Here is an 8,236-nt window from a genome sequence, read left to right as displayed (position 1 = left end):
GGCGCACTTCTTTTGAAGTATCCACATCACACACAAACGCAAAACATTCACTCAATATCTCGCATGTGTCTTCATTAGGTTATAAACTATTAGCTATAAATATGCCACGAGTCTCTTGATTAACTTCAGGTCATAAAATCTGCATGCATAATAGCCTATTGAACTAGTTAAATGTTTTAGATGGGTTCTAGATGTATAGTATAGTTGATGGTATCACAGCACAACACAAGACATGTCAACAAAAATGATTTAATATCAACTACTGTATTTTCTTGCAGAAGTTTGGGTAAGGTTTTTTTACTTTTCAAATTTGCAAAAACTGAACAGCAGTACTGATGATGACTGTGAAATATGCATATAGTTTATATAAAATAATCAACCCAGAACAGTATAACTTACGTTGCATTATATAAAAAATATATATTAAGTAAAGAGTATAGCCTATGTACACAACAGTACACAGAAAATCGATTTATTAAAGTTTGTTTTGCAAATATATTTTAAATTGTACACTGTGGGGTCCAAATCTCTGATGCCACCAGTAAAATGCTTCTGTATAGCATTTAAAAAAAATATATATTTCATTTTACATCATAACATTTATTTGTTGTAACTTTTATTTTTAAAGGTTCACATCTTAAAATTCTAGGTTAGAATGGGTTTAAGTCACAACCTTTCAATGTGGTCTCAAGATTTCGACTCCCATTTATTATCGTCATGTTGTGCAGATTCAGGCCTATAGTTTGCCTCTGTCCTCTCTCCATCAGATATCATTATACAATCTTAAACTTTCCTCATGTCAGAAATCAAAAGCCCAAATCAAAAGGATTTTGCAAGCACAGTTGCTTACTTATTTGTATTTGTATAAATTAAAGTTTCGGTTTTACGGTTTTGCTAAGGATCACCATTGATTGAGAAATGTGAAATAGTTTTGGACAAATCACAAAAGACAAAGCTTGTTCAGAACCTCGTTTGCCCACATATTCAAAACAAACAGAGCCAAAAATGTCCTAGTAAGTTGTGAGTTTGTGAACTTAGAAGAATGTAAAGGAACAGCAGTAAAGCTCCTCTAGGTGGCACACAGCACCATCATTTGGACAAGTCAAATGATGTGGTTTTCAAACTAGGGTCCGGGGACCCACAGGGGGACGCATGGGAGTGCTGGGGGTCAGTGAAAAAGTCTAAAGAAAAACAGGGTAAATATGTAAAGATAAATAAATAATGAAAATATAGATTAAACTATATAAATTAAATGATTCAAATAAAACATTGATTAAATAAAATAAATCGGATTAAAATCAATTCAATAAATAATATACATCTATAGTACAGCACAGTAATAGGCTGTAGTGAGTAGCCTATAAAAAAAAAATATATATATATATTGTCTAAATACAATTATATGCATATTTATAATATCATTTCGAATGCATTAATTTCTACATGAAAATTTATACTGCCTTTTTTCAATTTTAGGATGGGGGACCCTCGCACCGAGATGATCGTATTTGATGGTTCATGCATAAAAGATAAACACACACACACACACACACACACTTTTAGGTCATAGGCCTTCCTGCTGTATGGATTGAATTGAGGCCAGTAGAGGTTGCTCTCGCTCACTTTCTGGTCATGGTTTGGAAATGCACCTGTTGGCGCGCATGATTCACAAACTTCAGGTGTGTTGACTGTGTTCGTTTACATTTAGCCTACTGCATTGTAAAATAGTTGTGAATATTAGTTCGCGTAACACTGTTTACCTCAACGATGATTTACGCCAATTCTGAGGAAAGGCCAAAGAACAAAGTCTAGCCTATAGGCTATTTCACTAGTTGTGGAAGTGAGTTTGCAGTCTGATTTGATTATGATGAGATACATACTATACGGCTAAATAACGACAAGAAACGTCTTTCTATTGAGTTGTTCTCGTGAGTTCCGCGGTAAACCAAACAGCCTACCGCGCGCGCGACACGTGTGTCGGATTCACGAGCTCTTATCAGTGAGTCATTCTTATGACAGAGTCTTATGAGCGAGCAATTTATATTAATCGTTTAAAGACTTTTGAACAATTACCATATGAAATAGGTCTGAGGAAAATTAACTCCGGGAATCTCTCAGAGCGGTTAATGAATCAATCATCCGACTCACTGTTACTGGACTCCAAGTTATCAGTGAAGTAGCCTAATTTTGTCTAGGCCTACTTCAGGCTCTTGACAAAGTGTTGTTGCATTGTAATGATATGATATAAACACCTCGAGCTGTTTTGACCAGTGGATAAGAGATATATGATGACATGCAGATATTTGTCCTGTATATTTATAAGTGCCACATGGAAAGCGGGTGGTTTTTTTTTCCATTAGGCTACAGATGAGCTTGGAAGAACCAGAAATATATTGACCCAAAAATATTTGTGAGCAATGAAACACGAGGCCAATACAATTGGTAGGCCTATTTGTTTTTTCTGTTCTTCAATTATATTTAAGATTAATGCTAAAGCAGGTGTAGCCCTATTGCATAAAAGCTTAAAATATGCCTATTTTTTTCTTCAGATTTTTGTATCAGAACCCACATATTCATAATAAGTATTTGCTTTTTATGCATAAGAGGAGCAGAAAAAAACTAGTTTTAATGTTATGTGGCATAAAAGGAGTAGTGAGAGCGCAAACTCAAGCCAGCTTTTGTGGCATGTTGGCACGTGTATGTGTGTGTGTCTTATACACACACATGTATTTGAGACAGATAAATGTAATAATATATATACATATTATGTAAACTTTTATGGTAGATGTGATTAATCGATTTGACAGCACTAATATATATATGTATATATAACGTATATTAATTATAGGCTATAAAAATAACATAGTGGGGCTAATAGGTAATGGATGTGTGGTAATGTGTTTAATTTAAGAACAATTGAAGTCCATGGGAGGACTCACTAGTATATGTACATGTGTATTCTGAGCCACTTCACCTCTCATGGCCACTTAACCTCGAGTGCTTTCACCATATGTTCAGTGGTGTCTGGTTACACACACTCAAGCCTGAACACATGTAAGTGGACCTTTCCGCTTTGCACATGCCATTTCTTGTGTCTTCCTGTGGCTCCAGTCCATGTTTGTCAACTCAATATGTTTGGCAGCCCATCAGGCTGCTGCAGTAAGAGGCTGCACATTTAAAAAAAAAACAATTTTTAGATAATTTTACAATTAAAATGCTAAATATTTAATAATTTTTTTCTTTAAAAAGTTTGGGGTCAGTCAGAAATCTATATTTTCAATCCTCAAGGGTAAATGGATTAAAAGTGACAGTTAAGTAATTTATAATATTACAAAAAGCTTTTCTTTTGAGCTATTTATTCATCAAAGAATACAAAAAAAGCTGTATTGTACAACATGTATTGTGCATATTTTTTCTTACCGGTCTCTTTAAGGTCATCAGTTTGAGACGGTCCGTGTGTGTGATGCTAGAGGGCAGATTAAATCATTTAAAAAACTCTTTCATCTTTTCTTTTCATCTTGTCATGTCATGTGTGTGTCAAATGTGCCGATTACTGGCTGGACGACACACGGGAACAAACCTTCTGTTCTCCATCAGTGGCCTGAAGCTGTATTTGTTTTGGTGTGTGTCTATCAATTTGTACCACAGTCATGTGCGTGTTCATCTATGGGGTCACCGTGATTTTGCAGAGTTACACGCGTTCCTGGGTCAACATATTTTGTTGATCCTGAATGTAGTCCTATCCCTAAGTTATCCCTAAAATCAGAGGGAAATGATGGTTAAAAACACTGATGTAGAAGCACCTAAACCTGGTTTTAAGTCTAAACTTGACATAAACCGTAAACTTGTCCCTCAAATCTGATTGGTTAATTGGAATGTTGTTCCAGGTTCAACAAAGATGTTGATCCACATGTTGTACTTGGTGAATGTTTACATTTCTGGTTCCCATAATTTGGCATCCTTTTTGCAATTTGCAAAGGTGTTTGTGCGTGCATGTTTTTATATAAGTCAGACATGTACCAGTCAAAAGTTTGGTCACGCTTGGCTGAATTTATGCATGGCTTTAAATAATAGCCAAAATAAGCGAGTCATACAGTTATGATGAGAGTCATTAAATAATCATAAGCCCACATCTTGTTACTCCACTCACTCATTAAGGAATGAAACCATTTTTTTCATGCACTGGTAAATTGAGATTTGGGGTTATTTTGCTTTTTGTCAGACTAGAAAAAAAACCTTCAGAATAAACACCAGACAAGTGTTTATTTTATTAGGCTTTATATGTGCATCTGATTTCAGTTACAATTCAGTAGCACTTACATGGTGAACATGTTTGTTGTTGTTTTCCTGGCTGTTGACAATATTTTCTGATTTATGTGATAAAAAGAGAGATCCAAAATCCCCTGTAAACTTGGCTTTATTCAGTGTTCAGATTTATGTTCTGTAAAATTATATGCATATATTTCTTTGGATAATGGCTTTCATTAGATAATGGATAATTGTACGGAGCCCCTAAAGGGACATGGTGAAGAAAAATAAATAAATGGGAGGAAAGGTTATTTGGCAACGCTTTAGCGTTCTCTCACAAATGTTTTGCTTTCCCCCGAGAAACTTTGTTCGCTCGCGTTTGCTCACACAACTTTTCTTTGCGAGCGAACGCAAAGTTTCTCGGGGGAGAACGCAAAAGCATTGCCAAATAATTTTTCCTCCTATCTCGTTTTTTTTTCTACACCGTGTCCTTTTAGGGGTTCCGTACTTAAGGGACATCGTGGTGAAAAAAAATTCAATGCTTTTGTATTCCCTTGCAAATGTTTTGCGTTCCCCTGAGAAATTTTGCGTTCGCCCTCAAAAGTCTTTGCATTCCCTTGCGAAAACTTTTTCATTTGTTCGCAAAACTTTTGGCTTCTTTGCGAGCGAATGTAAAGTTTCTCAGGGGAAAGCAAACATTTTGCGAGGGAACGCAAAGTTTCTCAGGGTAACGCAGAAGTTTGCGAGAGAACGCGAAAGCATTGCCAAATAATTTGCCTTCCTCTGAGAAACTTTGCGTACATTTGCAAAAACGTTTGTGATCTTGTGAGTGAACGCAAAGTTTCTCAGGGGAATTTTTCAGGTGAAGGCAAAACCTTATACGAGAGAACGTAAAAGCATTGCCAAATAATTTGCGCTCCCCTGAGAAACTTTGCGTTCCCTAAAAAAAAAGTTTGCGTTTTCCAAAACTTTTGTGTTCTTTGCGAATGCAAAGTTTCGCTATAGAGAAACTTTAGGGGCTCCGTACTAAAGGGACATGGTGGTGGAAAAAAAATTAAATGGGAGGAAAAATAAGTCGTCAATGGCAATAAGAAACCAGTTATAAGGAAAGATGCCACCGGTGAATGGTGTCACATTTTCAACTAGTAGATATAACCATACTTTCTCTTTTGATTAAACACTGTATAAGACAATTGTTTTGTTTTACACGCGTTTTCTCTATGTATGTATAAATGTACGGAGACCCTAAAGGATCTCGGTGAAGGAAAAAAATCTGAGGTTGGAGGTCAATGCGTTTGCATTCTCTCACAAAGGTTTTGTGCTTCTCCGAGAAACTTTGCGTTCAAAACCTTTGTGAGAGAACGCAAAAGCCTTGACTCCCATCTCATATGTTTTTTTCCACCACGGTGTCCCTTAAGTATGGAGCCCCTAAAGGACATGGTGTAGAAAAAAACAAAAAGATCAGTGGAAAAATTACTATGTTTTGCGAGTGAATGCAAAGGTTTTTGCGAGGGAACGCGAACATTTTGCGAGCTAGCAAAAACTTTGACTTATTTATTTTTTCCTTCACCAAGTCCCTTTAGGGGCTCCGTACATTTTCATATTTAAACATTCATAGAGAAAACGTGTGTAAAACAAAACAATTGTCTTAATGTACAGTGTAATGTACTTAATGTACAGTAGCAGATAGCTAGTTAAAAATGTGACTCCATTCCCCTTGGTGTCTTGCCTTAACTTGTTTCTTATTGTTGGAGGGGTAACCTGCAGTGAAAGTCAAGCGTGTTGACGTGCAGCTTGTGAGGGACTCTGAACTTTGTAACCGAACAAGCGGTTTGGCCAGATTCCTCAGCGTTCGGGACGAGTGCGGGTGGGGAAGAATGCCTCCATTGAGACCCCGAGCTTCAGCACAGCCTTTCTCTTTGAGGTCCAGTTGGGCTTAAAATGTTTAAGACCAGCGAAGGATTAGAGAACAAAAAGATCCTTCTCTGTCATCAAAGAGGATCTTCTCCTGGACTCATCTAACTGCTCTCCATGCCTACCCCACAGGTCTGGGCGATGGCGAGAGGGAAGGAGTGGAAGAGGGAGAGGAGGGGTGCACATTTCAAAGGTAATCTTTAACTCTAAGCCTGGCAGACTGGCTGAAACAGACTCCCTCCTCCCAGTCTGAGCCAGCATGTTGTCCATCCCTCCCATTGGGCTCGCCGCTCCACTAGTCGCCTGCATTCTTCCTGCCCTTTTGTTCCGAGGGCACTGAAGTGGCTGTATTCATGACCGGGCCGGGCCGAGGAGAGAGGAGGATTTTGCATGACCTCGAAAGGGGGCGACTTTAACTCGAGACCGCTAAGTCTCTTCCTAAAACAACACTCCCTTGAAACAAATACCTGCTTTGTTCCGGCGGCTCTTTCAGGGCCGCGGCGTGCAGGCTATTAACACAAAAAGAGGGCAGTCCAGGAGAGAGCGGCCGCCGTGGTCAACCGACATGATCCCAGAACAGATATGGCTTGTGTTGGCGTATGTAGATGACCTTCTCTGAAAGTCCACGCATGAGGAGCACACTTTGTTTGATTAAACTCCCTCGGACGACTTTTGAATGTCTTTTGAAGCCTGGATTGTTGATCGTTAGCTTTTGTAAAAGATTCAGAGGCATTACCAAGGTTTTTTTAGTTTAGTTTAGTTTAGCACATGCATGGAGAATAGCCCGTTATGTTTGCTAGATTCAGTGATCTCTGCTGGCCTATAAATAGCTTTTCTTTTATGATTTTTTTAGTTTCTGTATGCATGTATAGACAGGACATTTATTTATGCGTTTGACAGACACTTATCATGAAACTTTTGCATTTATTTGTTCAACTGGTATCAACTCCAAGGTCATGGGTTTGATTGTAGATATTGATCAAATGGATAATTACATTATATGTGCCTTCCCTTTGAATAAAACAAATGACATTGGAGTCGCTGGCGCCATGGTCTACCAGTCGAACAAATAAATCAACAAATATGATTTAGAATATTTTTTGGCCATGCACCATTGGAAATACCATGGTATATCAATAAGGTATCATGCAGTGATATGGTGTCTGATACCATCACTGTACAGCCACTGTAAATTTTTTGCTTTTTGGTATGCACATATACTAATGTATAAATGTTTGGTAAGTTTTTTTTTTTTTTTTTTTTTTTTTTTTTAAAGTATCTTATACTTACCAAGGCTGCATTTATTTGATCAAAATTCAGTAAAAAAAAAAAAAAAAGTAGCCAAATATTATGTAATATTATTACAATTTAAAATTCTATTTTAAAATGTCATTTATTCCTGTGATGCAAAGCATCATTACTCCAGTCCTCAGTGTCACATGATCCTTCATAAATAATTATATTCTGATTTGCTGCTCAATAAACATTGGTCTTGGTGACACTTTACAATAAGGTTAATTAGTTAACATTAGTTAATGTATTAACTAACATGAACTAACATTGAGCATGATTTTTATTAATCTTTTGTTAGTAATCTCTTTTTTTGTCTTTCAAGATATAGATAACAAAGACTGCAAAATGACAGTAATGGCCTAGTAAACCCTACATTGTGGGGACAAAATGTCCTCACAAAGATGGCAATATTCAAAATCATTTTGTGGGAAAATTTTTTGGTCCCCATGAGGAAAATAGCTTATAAATAATTAAGTGATGTTTTTGATAATGCAGAAAGTTTTGTGTGATGGGTATAAAAATCATTAGGGGCTATGGAATGTCCCCATGAAAGTGTGTGTGTGTGTGTGTGTGTGTGTGTGTGTGTGTGTGTGTGTGTGTGTGTGTGTGTGTGTTACAGGGTAACTAGCAATAAAAACTCAATCTCTACTTAATTTCCAAATGACACTAAAGAAAAGGGAGAAAAAAAGGCCCATCTGTCTGAATACATGTCTTTTCCAGACCAAAACATTCCAGTCAACATTCCCCTCAGATAGTTGTGTGTCTTAATGTCTGGATCATA

This window comes from Phoxinus phoxinus (genome assembly GCF_949152265.1).
Source record: "Phoxinus phoxinus genome assembly, chromosome: 5".
NCBI classification, from domain to species: domain Eukaryota; kingdom Metazoa; phylum Chordata; class Actinopteri; order Cypriniformes; family Leuciscidae; genus Phoxinus; species Phoxinus phoxinus.
Note: the sequence above shows the minus strand (reverse complement) of the source record.